Here is a 19,075-nt window from a genome sequence, read left to right as displayed (position 1 = left end):
ATAGTAAATACAAAGCTTCTCTGATTCCTTTACGTAAGAATGATAATATATGACTAAACAGAGAATTTCTGGTTAATCTCAAATTATTTTTACTTACTTCAAAATTCTATAAATATTGCTACACTACCATCTAATATTCAACATTATGGAGAAAAAGATGGAGACCAGCCTGATCTCTCTACTTCTTTCTAGATGCTCAGAGGATTCTTTGTTTACTATTAAAATTCCAAAATTTCTGTAGGTATGTTTAGGTGTAGTTTTCCTGTTGACCAGTTTGTCTCATGTGCTGTCTTAGGATGTTATTCATCTCAGGAAAGTTTTCTACTATTAGTTTCTGATGCTTGCTCTGTTCAATTTGTTCTCTCCTCTTGACCAGTTTTCTGTAGGCTGAACTTCTATTCTTTGCCTTTTGTTTCTGCCCTGTTCTTTTTGTTAATTTCTTCTATTTGTTATTGTGCTATGAATTCCAGGAGAATTGTTGAAAATATCTTCCAAGTTATTGGTTACATCTCTAAAGGGATGATTCTTCTCAGTAACTGCTTTCCAGTGCAGACTTTAATTTTCTCATTACATTTTTAATTCCTTTACAATGTAAATTTTTCTTGCCAATTCACTTTGTACTTACAACTATGTAGAAAACAACTTTTGACTTTTTTAATATCACCTTTCTTGCCTTATTTCAGGGATTCTGATGTTGTTTTGAAGTTGAGTGCACAATTAAGATGTAATTACCTTCCCTCTAGTAAATCTTTTCCAATTCAATAATGTGTGGATGGAAAAACAATTAAATATGACAAAAACAAATGTAAGGAAAAGCAAATCTCCCTCTTACCCCCAAATATGCAACCATTTTCTGTAATCAAACATTGTTAATAGTTATTTCCTTCCAGAAACATTTTATTTATACTCAAGCATGTAAATGTATATTTATCTGTGCTGTTTTTAATATAAATGGTACAATAGAGGCCTTGATTTTTAAAAAATATCTTGAAGATAATTTTATAGTAGCATGTAATATTCTATACATTCTACTAACAACATAGAATTCTGCTAAACGAATTCACAATAATATATTTTTCTACTATCTCATGATAGACACTTAAGTTGTTACAAGTACTTAACCATAGGGAATTTTTGAAAAGCATGGTGTTCTTTTATTCTTTAGTTATGTTTAGGGGTGGGTGGGTTGTAGACATTTGTTTTTTGTTTTCTATTTTTCTTCAATTTACTTTTCTTTTTAATCTTGTTTGAATATCATCTTTGAATAATAGGAGATAGATCCAGACTTTGTGCTGACCTTACAATAGAGTGACTTAATTATCCCTGTTTCCTCGCATCCCATCCACATTGTGCTGACCTGACAATACAGTGACTTAATTATCCTTGTTTCCTCTCATCCCATCCACATTTTTACACTTAGTGTCTTCCTTCCAAACAAAACCAAGGTGCTGATCACCTTTATAGACAATTGATAAAGTCTGAAGAAATTCAAAATGTTAACAATATTTATCTCTGAGTAGTTGAATCAAGGGAGATTTTCACTTTTATGTTGATGCCTTTTATATTGCTTAAATCCTGTAATTGAAAAGGTTTTAATGTTTAAGAAAAAAATGCAATGGAAAATTAAAATATAGCATTACCAGTTCAACAATCCTAAATATGAGAGTAGTAGGCCACTAAAGCTGAATGTTACTCAAAAGAGGAACTTCATCTCTACGCCATTTTTCTAAGTGTGTTGAAGCCATTCCACTGGTGGCAAGCTTTCAGTTGGTCCTGGCCCCATAACAGGAATAGCGGACACCTTAGATGTCAACCCATAAAAGTTCTCCCTTATTCACTGCTAACAAAACCCCAATTTTGTTTGGGCAGTACATTAAGCCACAATCAAAAGATTTAATAGGTAAAAGGTTTGAGCTGGGTCCGAAGATCAGCAACAACAGAAAACTAAAACCTACTCCAGGTCTGAAAGAAAAGAGAGATGAACAGTTATTCAATCTAAGGCAGAGCTATAACTACAGGAAAAGGCCTCCTAGCAGGAGCTGTGGCCTTTGGTAGAGAGAGAATGATATTACCAAACCCAAAGAGGGGTGGAGTCATGGAAGCCAGTTCACCCAATAGGAGTGGCAGCCCAGAGGAACAAACTGTGGCAATGCAGAAAGGACAGAAGATAGGGGAAACAAATGCTCTCAACCATTCTATTCTCCTGCCTTCAGTTTTCTTACCATTTCTTCTGGTACTAAAGACTCAATGAGAAGCCAGATGGAAAGGGAGTTCAGGTGATCTATGCTACAGAGGTCAGCTCCCTGAGGTATAAAGCAGGTTGAGAAGGACAGAGAGATATACATTTTCAATGCCCTGTCTCACATCCTCTTGGCTCATCATTTTGTTTTGACTATTGCTTTAGCAACCAGCTGAAGCAATAGAACCTTAATTTAGCTGCACAAATGTTTCTTGTGCTTCAGGAATTCTTTGTCTCCACTGCATGAGATACCTACACAAGACTAGCCTGCTTACTCATTCTGCATCATACTCCGACTGTACATCCAAGGAAGTTAGCAGCCCCAGGGGCAAGCCTTGACCAACTGGAGTTGGAATCAAGTAGATAAATATACCCTTTTCCCATGTCTTGAGCAAACAAGTCTGAAGGAAGATCTATACCATTCTTCAGAGGCTTTTCAACTAAACTGAACCCCAGTTGCCCATAGTAGTAACTAACATTCAGTGTTAATAACTGAACTCTTGGATTATCTTTAATTTTTATCAAATAGAGAAGAGGTTTCCAATACCGGCCATTGAATCCCATGACAGAATGCCATAGCTTTTCCTGAAGCAAAATAACACACTATCAACATCACCGTTCAATCCTCTGACTCCTGTTCCCTGAGGTCACTTCCTCAAATAAGCTATCTATCTGCATCCATCCTTTTCTCCAGCTCTTCTTTTGGGGAAAATCCATGATAAAATAGGCAGAAAATGGGTAGCTCTAGAGTAGCAAAAGGAAAGTAAGCAATCCAGGTGTCCATCCTTCTCCCAAGGAATGCAAGAGTAAATAACTCCATTCCAAAATTCAGGTGTAAACTAGGCATGGTGGTGCAGACCTGTAATCCCAAATACTTGGGAGGTTTAGGTAAGAGGATTGCAGGAGCCCAAGAGTTCATACATATGCCCAGGGAACATACACAGATCCCATCTCAAAAATATAAATTTTTAAATCTAGATACAAATTCTTATTAATCTACAATAATGGTTTAGTAATGGTTGTGTGACCAGTTTTGGCCAATGTCAAAAGATAGAAGTATGCTCTCATAGTTTACAGCATAAGAGCAACTATAGCACAAGGGTAGTTACAAACAGGTAGTCTAAAATGTGAAGCTGTGGCTGGAAAAAAAAAAAAAAAAAAACTAACTCTAAGGCTCAAGGCTGTATACACACTATCAATCCAATATTATTGTCTACCAAACCCAAACTGCTGGTGCCACAGTCACAGATCTATCTTGAGAAAGGGAGAAAAGAGAAAGTGAAGCTTGTGGTTGCCACAAATGTCTAGCCAGAGTCCAAGGGATGGGAAAATCTTAGGATTGTTTCTCAACTATGTATTTTGATTCTCCCTTGGTTTAGAGGATGTGCACAGCCAGCTCTGACTCCACAGGATAAAGTTAATGATATAAAGGAGAGGTATGCAAATGTTTTCTGGAAAGGGACAGATAGTAAATATTTTAGGCTTTAAAGTCCATATAGTCTCTTAAAAGCAGGCATAGAAAACACATAAACAAATGGGCATGACTAAGACCCAGTAAAACTTTATTTACAAAACAAGTGGTAGACCTGATTTGGCCTGCAAGGTGTAGTTTGCTGACCCTGGTGTAAACCAAGAAGACTTTTGCTGCCACTTCACAAAGAACCCAATTGCACCACAGTTAATATTCTCTTCAAAATGTGAACAATCTCATTAATAAATAAAATATTCAACTATCCAGTAGCTGTCTTCAAAAACTTTTTCTCTCACTTAAGAATATTAGCTTTCTATTTTTATTTCCAGAAAAAAAAATCAGATCACCAAATTACTGTCAAATGATCCTATCTTCAATATTTTTAATCTCACAAATCATTTTATATCTCACTCTGAAACTTCTACACCCCCAAAAATGAAACTGAAAAGTGCAAGACCTGAAAACCTATCGTGAAAGTCCATCAATTTAAAAAAGAACACTAGAACTAAAGAAAATGTATTTGCTCAAATACAATCACATAACTAAACCAAAAGTAGCCTCCTGGAGATAACCCTGTGTTAAAAGATTTTCATGTTTTCTTGAGAGCCTTTCATGCTAAAATTTCTAAAAGCCCACTGGTTGCACACAGTGGCAAAATGCTACAGTGATTTAACAACCCCAGGCATAATTAAATAACAAAGGAAAGATATGATGGAGTATATTTCTTATCCAGTGGTAAAGTAATCTGCAATTTCACAAGTTAGAATTTGGTCGGGACCCAAATGTTAATTTCAGTACCAGGCAGAGTGTACTCAAGGTTTAATTTACATCAGAGAAGAGGTTTCCAGGACCAGACATTGAACCCCATGTTGGAATGCAGTAGCTTTTCCTAAAGCAAAATAACACACTACCAACATCATTGTTCAGCAGCACCATAGGTATCTCTGTGGGAATTTTTTAACAAATTACTGACAAGGGTTGGCCCTATTTAATCCATAATTGTGAATGCCATCAGCGCCTATGGTTAGAGGGCTATAAAGCCAAAGAATAGCACACACTTGGGTCTTGTTCAGACTAAATTACTACAGAAAAAGGGCCAAATACCAAAGTAACCACAACTGCATCTTTAGATTGCCCTCTCTAAATTGTTAATTTTTTGTTCTGAGGATTTAATGGAAAAATAAGCAATTCCTTTAAAGTTAGAAATTAATTTTTTTCTGGTAAATGAATGTTTATCCCATTAAATGTGGATTTCTTTCTTCTTCTTGTTTAAATCAGCAACCACACTTTCTATCAAAGAGCACAAAATTTTTCTGGCAACTTCTTTAGACATTCTACAAACATAATTGGTTTCTTATAGTTAGATAGATAGTTAGATATAGTTAGTTAGATAGATAGATATTGATATTAAGCAACTTATGGCTAGAGAGTGCAATTTACACAGATTTGAACAGATGCATACATTTAGAACTTAAAAACCACTGACCAAACACTGAAGCATTTTGGTGGTGGTGAGCAAATGCAGCAGTTACATGTGTTGTATTCAGACAGAAGTGTGGGGGCAAGATTCCTGCTGACCTCCATTTTATCACAAAAGTGCTCCCAAGAGATAGAGTTGTAGAAAGGAAGTCCAAGTCCAAGACAAAAAAAAAAAAAAAAAAAAAAAACCACGACAGATGAAATAGAGATAAAAGTTCAATTTAAAACATTATATACCATTTAAATGAATGGGAACCGGAATAAAGTTCCAAAAAGTACACAGAAGGAATATGAAAAGTTACCAACGTCCTAAAGAGACACAATTGAGGTCACATTAAGGCTACTGGTTAAATAATGGGTAAGATATTAAAAATCAAAAGAAAAGCCTCTGATCTGTCATTCGTAGTGCTTTGCAAAGGATGCCATGTATATTGATTTAATCCTGATAACAACCTGTGAAATAGATGTATTATCCCAATTCCCCATAAGGAAGTCCAGGAGGGATGAGTGCCTCATCCAAGTCAGTTTAGCTAACAACCGGTACAAAGAAAAACAAACTCAGGTCTTTTAGCTGTCTGTCTAGTGTTACTTTCACGCTACCACAGCACTCATTTTATGAAGGACAAAGCAGCAAAATGTCACAGTCCATGCACCCGTGGACTGAAAGGTATAACACGTTCAAAGTCAGGTTGAAACATTTCACCTCCGTACTCTGTATTTCTCCGGTCTTGCCAGTCACTGGCTGTCTGTGGGATCACATTAGTGGTGATGACCCAAATTTCACTGGTTTTGCCCCTACCTATATTGCACACACTTTCAGACTTTTGCAAACCTCTCCAAGAGCTTCCAGGAGATCCAGAAGTATCTCATGAGTTATTTTCTCACAGTGTCTTAGCTTTTCAGTGACACCCATTGCTTCGAAAACACTCAAAGACTGTGCCTCTCAGTGCCACTGCTACAGCCACAGGAGAATACCCTTGTTTGACCAAGAGGTTCTTAAGCTTCCCTTCAGCTTGACTAAACTTTTGACAGGCTTCTTCATGAATGTAGAAGCCCCTAACCTCCCCTTTTTTAGAACATTTACTTTACAAAGCTTACACTTGCAGATTTGTACTCTTTCCCTTTGAGATGTAAATCTTCTAGTCTCTTGCTTCACAGTCCAGTGATGTCTTTCTCAAGGACCTGAGAGCCATCTCTTTGAAATGCAATCATCAAGAAAGAAAGCACTCTTTTCTCCTAGTCTCTGTGGGAGGGAAGGAACCTAACTTCCATAAGTGGCAATTAGCCAAAACACATGGCCTAATCATATGACCAGCCTCTCCTCTAATATCCTTTAAGAACTTTTCTACTAGCCCAGCCCAGCATTTAAGTCTCCCCACCTCTTGTTTCAGCAGAATTGAATTCTATCTCTCTTCCCTATTGCAAGAGTCTTAAATGAAGTCTTCTTTGCCTGTTTCCCTCCCTCCAGTGCAAATTTTTCACATCAAAAGCCTCACACTGCCAAAATCTTCCCAGGACAACAAACCCTCAGAGACTCACAGAGACTCCTGGGAGAATGTCTCTCTCCCTGACTCAGGTTACAGCTTATAACCTGCAATAAAGCCAGAGGACTCTCATTTTTCCCGTATCTCATGGAGTTCTTTATGAAGTGTTCCCCTGCTTTTTGGCTGCAAGTCTATAGCCTCAAGCAGAGACAGTGTGGTGGGCAGACACACGCTGCCCTCTTCATCTCAATTATTGTCTCAGGTGCACAGAAAAAATCCAGAGCCCCTCATTTTTTAAAAAATCAAAATAAATGCCTCATGAACCCACGCAACTAAATAACAAACATGCTCATACACATTTGAATTCCAGTTTAGTCCAAAACCAAGATCTTGATTTCACTTAGAGGAGTGAAATAGTGCAATGGAGACGCTTAAAAATAAAACAAATAAGGAGAGAAAATTAAGTGTTTTAATTCTTTTTTACACCTTTTGCATTTTTAAAAGGTCCAATTTAAATGACCACTCATAGAGTATGTTTAAATACTATGTTTTACACTACATATCAATTTTTCAATTCAACTTTAGATTCTAACCCAGCAAATTTAGAGCAGTTTTATGAGAGAGAGAGAGAGAGAAGTAGAGAAAAGAAAAAAGAGGACTACCAGCATGGTGAAAACTAGAGAAAGTATATTTCAATTCAGTATTAGAAAAGGGTATAAGAATAACCGCTGTCCAAGACTCTAATTTGTGGTTGTAAAAAAACTGTTTTTGTCCATGTTTGGATCAGGGCAGAGGCTGGAGATAGTGCATTCAGGATGTTGTGGAGGGTATTCACACATAGGGGAGGACATTGGAAACATCTGATGTTCAACACTGAGATGATACTATTTGATGGTATTGCCATTTGTAAAATATTACTATTTTGGCCCTTAATGAGGTTTTCTTAATTTCTTTTACATGTATTAGCACCTCATTAACCAAATAGAAAATATTCTCAAAATACAGAGCATTTTTTGAAATGAACTCCCTATATCAGAAAGTCATTTTTATCAACACATGAACTTTAGGGCAGGGAAGGCAAAAACACTGAATGGTACATTTAATTGAATATTATGTGTTGCTACTATCTTTACTCTTTGGTATCATGTGTAAATGTGATTTAGTTCTTTCGTGTGGCAGTCTTCATGCAGTTAGGCATTACTTACTCTTGGCTGAATGATCTGAGCACTACAGATAGGTAAATTATTCTTCTTCCTTTTCTACAAATAATGCATTCAATAGTTACCAGAACACTGTGCCAGACATAAAACTACACTAGAAGACAGAATCCCTATTCCTAAATAGTCAATGCTATAGGAAAGAGGGAGAGAGCTCTAGACAGGAATCAGATGTTTCTCTTTTAGTTATTGTCCGCCACCCCCAGGGTGGAGGGTGAGCATCTGGGCTCAACCAAGTCTGGAAACCAAGCCAATTGGGCTGACATCTTGGGCACTGGCTCACTTAATTTCTGGAGGTCATTCAATCTGGCTGGCACAGAGAGCCATGCAATACTAACAACAGCAAAAAGAGCTTACAGATTTTAGGGCACTCTAGGTTTGGACATTCTAGGCTTCAAATCTTAAGAGTTCTTAAACCTCTGCAAAATGGGAATAATACAGCAGGCTCTCTTTATCTATGGTTTCCCTTTCTGCAGTTTCAGTTACTGATGGTTAACTTTTGTGGACAATATTCCTGGCCCGAAAATACTAAATGGAAAATTTCAGAGATAATGTCTAAGTTGTATGTTGCCTGCCATTCTGAGTAGATGGATCCCACTCCATCACACTGGGGATGGGAATCATCGCTGTGTGCAGCATCTCCTCACTGTGTATGCTACCCAGCTGTGAGTCACTTAGTAGCCCCGGTGATGATCAGATGGATGTCTCAGTGTTGCAGTGCCTGTCTTCAAGTCACCCTCATTTCACTTGATCACTGCTGTATAATAATACAGCCTGCTGTATTATTGAGGTCAGGAGTTCAAGACCAGCCTGGCCAACACATTGAAACCCCGTCTCTCCTAAAAATACAAAAATCAGCTGGGCGTGGTGGTACACGCCTGTAATGCCAGCTACTCAGGAGTTCGAGGTGGGAGAATCGCTTGAACCCGGGAGGCAGGGGTTGCAGTGAGCCGAGATCGTGCTGCTACATTCCAGCCTGGATGACAAAGTGAGAGTGTCTCAAAAAAAAAAAAAAAAAAAAGGAAAAGAAAAGAAAATGAAAAGTGGTTATTATTTTTGAAGAAAAACACGAAAAAGAAAAAGAACCATTGCCATATTATTAAGAAGGGCCCGAGACTGTATGATTTACATACACCTAATGCTCAAGTCAGGGAGAAAAAAACAGATGACAGATGGATCGGCTGAGGCAGTATTTCCTAACAGGTTGTAGCAAAGTACAGTAGATCTATTAGATTCCAATTTCCTGTCCTTCATCAGTAATGTCAACTACTAACCAAGACTCCAGATATAGAACACTAAGAATTTTGCTTATACTGAATACAAAATGTTCCCTCCCTCATTTGCCCCTTAGTATATATTTAAGGTTCTTGAATATATGCAAAACATAAAACTTACACATCTTAAGATGACTTTTTTGGTTACTAGAATAATTTTAAATAAATGGAAAAAAAAAAACTTGTTTTAAAGCTTTTTAACTCTACTGGGACAGAATGCTAAGAGTAATAGTAAGTTCTGCCCTTGGCGACACCATTTCATTCTGCTCTGCTATTATTTACCTCTCTGATTATGTCATCAAAAAGAGTAAAAGCCCATTATATAAGAAAACCATTTATAGAATGTATTGGCATTGTATAAACTGCTCTACTCATCAAAATAAATGGAAAGCAGAATTATCTGTGATTGTTGGAATCCAGCACTCATGGATTGTGTCAAGAAGAATATAAACAGCCAGATTCCCCATCCACCAAAAGCCCACATGAGTCCCTGGTTCGAATGAGGTTCTCAGAATTTGAAACTTGCAACAACTAATCCGAATCACACTATTTGGTTTCACCTAAAAATAAAACATCTGACTACTCCTTTCTTCTGCATAATAATGCTATTTTTTTCTGAAGGTGGAGGAATATACTTTAATGGCATGAATGAAAAGACTAACAGGTTTTCTTTGAAAATATAGCTCCAAAAGGGAACAATTCTGTTTCTTTTTTTTCCCTAGTTACTGACTTCCTTTTATTTTTACCAACAATATTTTAGGTAAGCTTCTCTTTATCAAATTTTACTTTGAAAGACTACGAGTTTAAATTCTATTGGCGTTCCCTGCTGCTCTAACCAGAGCACAGAGAATTATGGCCGAAGCCTATCTTTAAAGTCAGTGTGTTGGCTTAGACCCTGGCCAGCTTTCATTACAAAGGTGCTTTATGAATCATGAATCAAATGAATAGCATAATAAAAGTGCACATCTCTAGAAGTATCTATCTAATGTATTTTAGGGGGAGAAAGAATATCTAGTCTCTCTCTTCTGAAACTATGCATGTAAAGTAAAAGGGGTTTTACTTATACAAATGTGCACTTCTTTTCTTCCCTTCTTTTTGTAGGGGGCATTACTCATTTACAATGTGTTCTCCCCTAGGAAAGTCTGGGACAGGCAACGTCTTGCTTGCCCAACAGTCAAAGAAATGGTGAGCACATAAACATCAATTATTGCATGCCCCCACAATAGAAGTGCAACAACTTTGGTAACAATACAAATCAAATAAGGGTTATAAGGGTAACGGGAAACACACACACAGACACAAAGGTTAAAAGCAGTGATGAAGGTCATTCCTGAAAGTTGTCCAAAAATATTTCTTTTTTTTTTTTTTTTTTTTGAGACGGAGTCTCGCTCTGTCGCCCAGGCTGGAGTGCAGTGGCCGGATCTCAGCTCACTGCAAGCTCCGCCTCCCGGGTTCCCGCCATTCTCCTGCCTCAGCCTCCGGAGTAGCTGGGACTACAGGCGCCCACAACCTAAGTGTGTTTATAGTGACGAAGTTGGTGGAAGTCTCTTGAATTTACTGCCGTATTTAGCTCAAACACAGCTTTATTAAAAAATTTGTGTTTTTCTTCCTCATTTCTTCCCCAAATTGTTTCATCTTTGAAATTTTCTTAAAACTGAAATTGAAGATATAAAGAATTTAAGAAAACATATTTCATCACAGAAGAGATAGTCTTTAACATTTGTGCATAGGTTATTAGCAGAGAGGTGAATGGGAGGAATTTTACCCCATAACACTTCCTCAAAGGTAAGAGTTCTCCTTTCTACTCTTCCCTGCATCTTTACGTGCTATAAAACCCACCGACTATGAGTTTCTGACCATTGAAAAGGCTAATTCCAAAGGGGCAATTCAAAATCAAAACCACAATGAGATACCACCTCACACCAGTCAGAATGGCTATTATTAAAAGGTCAAAAAACAACAGATGGGCCAGGTGCGGTGGCTCACGCCTGTAATTCCAACACTTTGGGAGGCCGAGGTGGGTGGATCACGAGGTCAGGAGATTGATACCATCCTGGCTAACACAGTGAAACCCCGTCTCCAATAAAAGTACAAAAAATTAGCTGGGCGTGGTGGCGGGCACCTGTAGTCCCAGCTACTCGGGAGGCTGAGGCAGGAGAATGGCGTGAACCCGGGAGGTGGAGCTTGCAGTGAGCCGAGATTGCGCCACTGCACTCTAGCCTGGGTGACAGAGTGAGACTCCGTCTCAAGAAACAAAAAACAAACAAACAAACAAACAAAAAACACAGATGCCGGTGAGGCTGTGGAGAAGAAGGAATACTTACACACTACTGATGGGAAAGCGAATTAGTTCAGCCACTGTGGAAAGCATTGTGGAAATTTCTTTAAAACAGAACTGCCGTTCGATCCTGCAATCCTACTACTGGGTATATACCCAAAGTAAAATAAAGCATTCTACCAAAAAGACACATGCATGCATATATTCACAGCAGCACTATTCATAATAGCAAATGCATGGGATCAACCAAGATGCCCAAACATAGTGGATTGGATAAAGAAAATATGGTACATGTACACCGTGGAATACTACACTCCATAAAAAAAGAATGAAATCATGTCCTTTGCAGCAACAGGGATGGAGCTAGAGGCCATTATTCTAAGCAAACTAACACAGGAACAGAAAACCAAATACTGCATTTTCTCACTTATAAGTGGCAACTGAACGTTGAATACACATTTACACAAAGATGGGAACGATAGACACTGGGGACTGCTTGAGGGGGTGGGAGGCGTGGGATGGAAGGCTACCTATTGGGTACTATGCTCACTATACGGGTAATGGGATCATTCATACACCAAACCTCAATGACATGCAATTTACCTGTATAAAAAACCCTGCACATGTACCCCTAGAACCTAAAGTAAAAGTAGAAGAAATAAAAAAAGAGGGGACAAATTCAAATACACTCCATAAAAGCTTCAGGCAGGTGTCAATGGAAGGCCCTCCCTTGGCCTAAAAGGAGCAGTTCATGAGGATTCCTTGCAAAAACTACCTGAAGCTCATGGCACTAGCACAATGATATTCAGTCAGCTTCTCTCCATACCCTCAGGGAGAGGGTACCACATGTCTCAAGTCTCACCAACCTCCTCTTATTTTCCATCTAACCCTCACACTTCATCTTAGCCAAAAGCCGAGTAGCAATCCCCCTAACCTTCTGTCCCTCCACCCCCAAGCTGATGTTGCTCTTTCTTTCCTTGGGAAAGCCACACTAAAATATGATAAACAAAATAAAACATTTCCCAGACTCCTTTGTAACTAGGTGTGGCAGAGCCAACTTTGACTTATACAAACTTAGCATACTTCTCCATGTGTTTTACTTTCCCCTGTCCTCCTTACTGCTTGCCTCCTCTTCTCTTTCTGTCTAGTCAGAACACGGACATGGGGCTGGAGCACCCATCTTGTGATCATGCAATCACCATGCCAATGAGAACCAAAGAGAGGTAACTGGATAACTGAGCAGAAAGACCAAGTCCAGAATATTGCCATCATGGAACTGCCATGCCAGTCTAGAATGACTTTTCCTAGGCATTTTAAATTAACCTGTGCTTGGTTAAGGCACGTATGGCTGGTTTCCATCACACGCAAATGTAATTCCTAATGAATATACCAATTATGGCTCATCTAATGTCCTACAGGGAGGGGACAGAAATAGAAGAGTTGGATCTTTCTGTTCTCTTTCTATTCTATTATGTGCCTGCTACTTTCCGGGGTTGTTCCCGCCCCCCCCCCCCCAATCAAATTTGTTCTTAAAAAGCACAATCTTTGGCCTTTTAAAATATTGATTTTGATGTGAATTTCAAGAGTCTATTTTGAAAGTCAAAAACTGAACAGCTATTGATTCTTTCTGCATTCTAATTATAACAATTTTAATTCTCCTCGAGGCAATGTGGAAATTATTGACTACCAGGAGAATGATCCTACACTAGGAATCATGGACAAAAAACTACAAAAAAATTTAAGATATTATATGAAATAATGGGAAAAACCAAATAGGCTTACAAATTTATCCTGAGCTGTTTTTTGTTTGTTTGTCTGTTTGTTTTTGAGATAGAGCCTTGCTCTGTTGCCCAAGTTGGAGTGCAGTGGCACGATCTAGGCTCACTGCAACCTCCCCTTCCCAGGTTCAAGCGATTCTCCTGCCTCAACTTCCCGAGTGGCTGCAACTACAGGTGTGCGCTACCACGCCTGGCTAATTTTTTGTATTTTTAGTAGAGATGGCGTTTCACCATGTTGGCCAGGCTGGTCTCGAACTCCTAACCACAGGTGATTAGCCTGTTTTGGCCTTGCAAAGTTCTGGAATTACAGGCATGAGCCACCGCGCCCAGCCCTGAGCTGTTTTAAGTGCCCAAGTTACTTTTATTACAATCGGTAAGGTAGGTTTCCTTTTTATCCTGTATTTCAGGTTGCACACTCCACCTAGAAAGAGATGGGTTGCTTAGGCTTATTTCTAGATCTCAATACACATGTACTCCTCCAATCAATGAGTATTAACAGAAAGCGATTGGGGTGGTGGCTGTCAAGCCAAGATACTAAACCTGGAAGAATTCTAGAAAATAACAGTAGAGCATAGCCTTTAAACCCTAGAAAGGCATCCGGAGCTATGGAAAGTAAGTAGTCCAGCGTTTTGATGGCGTGCCCAATGTACACAACACAGTGGGACATATAGAACCTTGTTTCTCTAGAGAAATGAAGACAGTTCAATAGATTCTTATAAAACTAAATGTATAGAAAATGTTTAATTCTACTGCTTCTAGAGGGATAATCCTTTAAAGACAAAACAACAGAAAGGAAAGAGATTTCAAGAGTAGGAATCAGCATCTTAGAGGAGATGGAGAACAGGAACACCAAGCTCTGTAGGATGCTAGACCAAAGCCATTGATTTGCAAATCTCGAAGTGTGCCGCAGCACCAAAGAAGTTGGTAAAGACCAAGGAAAACTTCCTAAGCAATGGCCTTCAGGAATCACATGGCCTCAACATGTCTCTTCAAAATGAGAAGATATCAACTCTGCATCTCTGTATTTTTCCTGAGAAAGAATAATTTCCCATGGCATACTTGCAGAAAAATAAGATTATAACCAAACAGATATTGGATTTTCAGATATTTTGAGCAAGAGCTCAAACTACTAATACCCATCTTACAGCACTTCTGAATTCTAGACAGAAATAAGCATACAAATTTATGAGCAATGATACACCACCATTTAATCTCCAATTTAAGTGTCTGGGAACTTACAAGGACACATCACCATTCTGTTTATCTTTCAGTAAGTGCATTGCCTTGGGTTGTGTTTTTCTATAACTCTTTCTGTAAAAGAAAATCATATCTCCTCTCAAAGACAAAGACTATGGCTTATATTTCCTCTCCATAAGAAACACTAACTGGACTCTTAGTAAAGTCTGTGGTCAGTCCCAAGATGCTCCATATCATGTCTGAATCACAAAATTTTTGTTTAAAAAGCCACAGTTAATCTGTGGGGCATGGTTCATTTTTATTATGAGACTCCCAACCTTCTCCTTTTAATTCCTCAAGTCATCTCCTACCTCTAGTTACTATAATTCTTTTTCAAGATTATTCATAAAATGTATTTCCTTCATGCACCTCAACACTCCTAGCCCATCCCTCCTCCTACCATCAGTGTTGGAGAAGGGACCTCATCCGGAGATCCAGACCACTCTTTCTCTTCACTCTTGCCCACCTTGTGATGCTGGTGTGTGATGTTGTCTGTACATCTCCCTTCTCAGCCCACTGCCAATAAGCAACTATTTAAGGAATAAAAAAATTAACACTGTAGGATCTTTTCCAAATGTTTCATGAAACTTTTGACATAACGTTTATTATTCTTCCACTTCCTCTTATCTTCTAAACCTACGTCCCCATGAAGAATTCCATGAACTTGAATCCCAGGCCTCACTCTTCTGTGATCATAAGGTTACAGTACACCCCAGATCCCATAGGAACTCAAAGCATCTACCAATGTCTTCTAAGAATTACAGATGTACATATGCAAAGCAGCTCCCTTGTTCCTCTTTTTTCTGTCCTTCTTTTTAAGCTTTGGTGTCCCTGGCCCTGCTGTGAATGGCCTCCGATGACTTTTAATGGCCCCAATGGCCTCCAGTGGCAGCTACTCTCACCTCCAGGTAGAGATACAATTCTCCAGTTTTCTTCTCCGTCCCAAGCAATAAACAACCTTCTTCTAGTTATATATTCATGCAGAAAAAATTCTGAGGCTGACATTAGCTTTGCTCTTGGAAGCAACATGCTTGGGGGAAAGGAAAGAAAGAAGAACCAGACAGAAACAGAAGTTTGGATGCAAAGCAGTCTCAATGAAGATGTCAGTCAGTCCCATAGTGTGTTCTAGAGCTGGGATGACCTCTCAAAGTCCAAACCTGGGGCAAGGAGGCCAAGCCTTTATATAAACTCTTCAAGTCATTGGATATAGGTTACTCCAGAAGGAGACATGACTTTGGGCTTGACAATTCTCTTGAGATGAAACAATCCCCAAAGCAGCTGACAGCTGAGTTGTCTGTCAGCAACATATCCTGTAGTACTAGGTAACTTTCTCATTCTTTTCCTACAAAGCCTATCTACCCTCTCAGTCCAGCTCTAATCCTGCAAATGCCTCAACTATGACAGCACTAATGTGTATCATAGTTGCTTCCTGAATGTGTAATAATTGTTGCAAAATACACTGAACAAAAATTATCTGCAGATTTTGAAGTTTCTAATGCTCAAAATTACTATATAGAGCTCTTAGAACAAAGCCCATATTGCAAAGATTTCTCTATGGTGCTTTTCAAATTCTTGTCTAAATAATAGCTCTTACTAGCAACAACCACAAAAAATCATGTGGTTGCTATTAACTAGCAGAAACGTGAGTCTGCTTCATATGAAAAATATGGATCATTAATAAGTTAGAAAGTTGGTATGAGAACTGAATGAAATTGAGGGTTCTTAAAAAACATAACGTATACTAGAATATCCTATCCTGCTAGCATTGTCTAACACAACTCCAGAAAATAAATAGTAACTTCAGAATGTACTCTTTGAAAGATCCTCAAAGTTTAGCGACTACTTATTGGTCTTCCTAGATCTAGCAATATTTACAGTAATATCCTGCTTTCACAATTTTTATTAAAAAGATAATGTATTTCCTGATGCATATCTTATAACACAGTTTAACCCATATTTCTCATTATATTTTTAAAATACTGGAACCTTTACCTCTACTGAGTGTCACGATGTCTTTATAACTAAGATGAGTTTTGTGACTTTTCCTCTCCATCAAATATCATTTAAACATGCTAACAACCTCGAATACAGGATAATTTATTACTCAGCCTCAACGGTTTTGTAAAATATAAAAGAAACATACTATATTAAACATTTTTACCTAAGTATTTGGCCAATAACAGATTTTATATGCTTTTACTGAGGTGTAACATATTTATGTATACAAATGTTAAATGCAATCACCACCCAGATCAAGATCTAGAATGTTTCCAGTATCCAAGAAGTCTCTCTCATTTCCCTTCAGGACAATGCTCCCACCCAGAAGTTAACGATATTCTATGTTGTTCAAGTCTCCTGTATCTTTCCCAATTTTTGTCTGCTTGTTTCACCAACTATTTAGATGATGTTAAAATCTTTAACTGTGATTGTGGATTTATCTATTTCTCATTTTAATCTTGTCAATATATATTTTTTAAACGATGTTATTAAGTACAAAGCTAGGATTGCCTTGGCATCTTATTAAATGGATTCCTCTTTTACATTGTAATCTAGCAAAAATTTCTTGCAGTAAATTCTTCTTTGCCTTGTTTTTTTATAGGCACATTTCTTTCCCTCTTTTTTTAGACAGGGTTTCATTCTGTTGCTCAGTGCAGTGCAGTGCCGCAACCACAGCTCAGGGCAGTTTTGACCTCCTGAGGCTCAGATGATCTTCCCACCTCAACCTCCTGAGTAGCTGGGAACACAGATGTGTGTCACAAGATCCTGATAATTTTTGCATTTTTTTTTAAGAGATGGGATTTTACCACGTTACCAGGGCTGATCTCAAACTCCTGAACTCAAGCGATCCACCTGCCTCAGCCTCCTAAAGTGCTGGGATTACAGGCCTGGGCCACCCTGCCCTCCCTGAATTTCTTTGTATTAGTATTTCCATGGTGTATCTTCTTTCATCTTTTTTTACTTGCAATCTATATCTATAAAGTTTGTCTCTTTCAAGAGCATGTATTTGATTTTCTAAAATCCATTTGTCTTTTAAATCATGTTTTATCCATTTTTATGTAATAGTTAATGTAGTTGCATTTAAGAATTTCTCAATAATTATTTCTCTTTGCACTATCTGGGGTCCTTATTTTTTCTTTCTTTCTTTTTTTTTTTTTTTTCTGGAAACAGTCTCTCTCTATCTCCGAGGCTGGAGTGCAGTGGCGCGATCTCAGCTCAGTGCAACCTCTGTCTCCTGGGTTCAGGTAATTCTCCTGCCTCAGCCTCCAGAGTAGCTGGGATTACAGGAGGCCACCACAATGCCTGGCTAATTTTTGTATTTTTTAGTAGAGACAGGGTTTCACCATGTTGATCAGGCTGTTCTTGAACTCCTGGCTTCAGGTGATCCACCCACCTCGGCCTCCCAAAGTGCTGGGATTACAGGTGGGAGTCACCATGCTTGGCCTGTTCCTATTTTCATCCTTCCCTGCCTTCTTTAGAATTAATCAATTTTTAAAATTTACTGCCTTTTATTTCTTATTTTAACTTATTTATTATACCTTTTTGTATTAATTTTAGTGATTACCCTGTAGATTATCATATGCATTTTTACCATCATACAATCCTTCTAAAATTAAGTTCTTTTATCACTTTCAAACAGCACAAAAATCTTACAATTCCATTCCATTTACAGATCTCTTTACAGTTGTGCCATTTTAATCACATATTTTACATCTACCTGTGTATAAACCCCAAAGATATTTCTATTGTTGTTTAAAACACCAATATCTTTTCATATTTACTCATATATTTACACTTTCTATTGTTTTTTTTTTTTTTTTTTTTTTTTTTTGAGACAGAGTCTCGCTCTGTCGCCCAGGCTGGTGTGCGGTGGCGCGATCTCCACTCACTGCAAGCTCCGCCTCCCGGGTTCAGGCCATTCTCCTGCCTCAGCCTCCCGTGTAGCTGGGACTACAGGCGCCCGCCACCGCGCCCGGCTAATTTTTGTATTTTTAGCAGAGACGGGGTTTCACCGTGTTAGTCAGGATGGTCTCGATCTACTGACCTCGTGATCCGCTCCATCTCGGCCTCCCAAAGTGCTGGGATTACAGGCGTGAGCCACCGCGCCCGGCCCCCTCTATTGCCTTTTATTTCTTTCTGTAATTCTAAGCTTTTGTCTGGATCATTTTTCTTGCATATGAAGAATTTCTTTTAGCATACTCTATAATCTGCTTCTACTGGTGACAAATATAACTTCTTTATTTCACCTTTATTTTTTAAACAAACCTTTCTTTTGAAAGATTTTAGATTTTTATCAAACTTCCAAAGATAGTACTGAGAGTTTCTGTATAGCTTCACCCAGAGTCCCCTAATGTTAACCCTTTATATACCCATGGTAAACTTCAAAACCAAAACACAAACACTGCTATTGATTGACTAAACTACAGAGTTTACTCATATTTTACCATATTTTCTATTGATGTTCTTTTTCTGTCCCAGGATCCAATCTGAGATAATGCACTGCATCTAGCTTCTTCATTTTTGAAAGATATTTTCGCTGTGTAAAAAATTCTCTGTTGGTAATTGTTTTCCTTTAAGCACTTTAAATACATCCTTCTAGTGTCTTCAGGATTCCATAGTTC

This window comes from Papio anubis, chromosome 4, assembly GCF_008728515.1.
Source record: "Papio anubis isolate 15944 chromosome 4, Panubis1.0, whole genome shotgun sequence".
NCBI lineage: Eukaryota > Metazoa > Chordata > Mammalia > Primates > Cercopithecidae > Papio > Papio anubis.
Note: the sequence above shows the minus strand (reverse complement) of the source record.